Here is a 2,003-nt window from a genome sequence, read left to right as displayed (position 1 = left end):
GGGGGGGGATGGGGGGTGAAAGAGCGACTGACACAGTATTGTAAGGCAGCTTCTGTTCAACTAGGGCCCTGAACACTTCTTTTTTCTGGAGATTAAGTCCATCTTGAACCTTCAAGTCAGCTTTGCATTACTTCAACCACTCTAGAAGATCCCCGAATGCCACCTGGTCTCACATCCCACTGTTCCTGGTTATTTACTTCAGCTCTAGCCTGTCTCTAGCACCAAAACCTCCAGGTACCCACTTTGCTACGTGCCAGTCCAAACCACTGCTTTGCATTTAAGCTTTGCATCCACCTCTCTCCCTCCTCATTTTCTTGTTATTTCTTCTTTTCTTTTTGTTGGTAGAAGCCAACATCAAGAGTTTTACCCTGCACTGGGGGAAAGGCAGAGCTAAGACAGGGGCTACTATTACGCTGCCAAGAATTCATGGCAGCCAGCAACCATTTGGATAGTTTTAGGGGGTGTGTGTGTGTGTGTCAGGCGTAGATTACTTTCTGTACCTCATCTCTTCAGAGCCTCTGAACTCCAAAAATGCTTTATAAATTGTTCCAACCCCTGCTGCACTCACACATGGAAGGCTATTATTGGAAGTGACATTAATGTTTGCCGAGTTTATGAGGGGATTTTCCCCTTTTCATGAATCAATACATCTTTTTCAGCTATCCAGTTAAAACCAGAAAAAATCCAGTATGTTCTCTATGTGGCTGTTGGAAATGATTGATCTTGGAATTGGAGAGCACCTTGATATTTACCTGATAACATCTGTGTTAGCTCCTCATATGCACATAAACACAGTTCCTACTGCATGACCCAGAACGCTTCCGCCTTACCAGAGGCAAACACAAGATGCTATTTCCATGTCCTAATCCAAACTGCTGAAGATGCAAGTCACATTCAGAGTCCTTTCACAAGTCCATTACTTCCACCCAGAAAGCGTTCACCTACCGTACTCAAAACTCCACGTCCAACCAATGACTTTATTCCTGTTCCTAGCAGAGAGGCGAGCTGAGCACAATTCACAGGCAGTTAGAAGATGTGCCAAGGACACCAAGATAAAGAGGTGGCCAGCCAGGAGTGCACCAACAAGCACTGGGCAGAGCATTCATATGAGAAATATGACAGGGAAATACTGCTGCCAGCTCTTGGAAGCCCCTCAGCAGTTTCAGCTGACCCAGAAGGAGATGGCTGTGGTGCTGCTCTCTCCCCTGCCCAGAGCAATGTGGTCTCCACCCTGGCCCTCGTACCGGCAGGGTAACCTAGGTCTGGGAACTGACATGACTGAGAAATAATTCTGCAGAACAGAAGAGGTGGTTGGTTCTCACCGGGGCTCAAGCACTGCAGGAGAAGGGCTAGGAACATGCAGACTCAGTTTTCACCATTGTCCTGTGCCGCTGTGGGACCACACGCTGAGCTATGGATGCTACAGTGAACCTTAGGGCAGCAACTTCGCTCATGCAACTGAGACAGCAATTCAGCCTAACCAACAGAGGAAACATGAAGTCCACTTCACATATACTGTGCATCTATCAGTTTTTGGTTTTGTCACATATTCTGTTCCTCTGCATCGAAACAGCTTACAAAGAAAATATTTTTATTACATTACTTCAAAAAGAGTGTCTCATATACTTTATTCTAGTCATGAGTCCCTGAATTAGGTCAAAAGAAACTATTCTTAGAGGACTTTGTTCAAGATGTACTGAACAGCCAAAATAATTTCAAATTACGTCACTAAGACAAGCACTCCAGGGTTAAGAAGTGACAGTTACGGCCACCTGCATATGAGGATACAGCTTTTAGTTTTATAATAAAACAGTATTTTTACTGCAGGAGCTTTCCATCTTTCTATACCCCAAACTGGATAGAACATCTTGATTTTTTTCTCATCCTAACATACCTGACTGAATGCACTTATTAAGCATGCTTGAGTTTTATTCTGTGGTTCTTGATGCTGACACAGAAATTGTTTCAGAAACAGCAGCTTATTTACCTAACTTCCCTGTAAA

The 2,003-nt window shown here is 44.2% G+C and overlaps 1 protein-coding gene across 1 annotated transcript in view; it reads right to left on the bottom strand.

Moving 5' to 3' along the window:
• SAMD3 (sterile alpha motif domain containing 3) overlaps positions 1-2,003 on the bottom strand; it is a 41,243-nt gene that overhangs the window by 36,378 nt on the left and 2,862 nt on the right. The gene's annotated exons all lie outside the window — the stretch shown is intronic.

The sequence above is a fragment of the Egretta garzetta genome, unplaced genomic scaffold (genome assembly GCF_000687185.1).
Source record: "Egretta garzetta isolate BGI_Z169 unplaced genomic scaffold, ASM68718v1 scaffold397, whole genome shotgun sequence".
Lineage (NCBI taxonomy): Eukaryota > Metazoa > Chordata > Aves > Pelecaniformes > Ardeidae > Egretta > Egretta garzetta.
The sequence above is the reverse complement of the archived record's forward strand: the minus strand, read 5'-3'. Positions and strand labels throughout refer to the sequence as shown.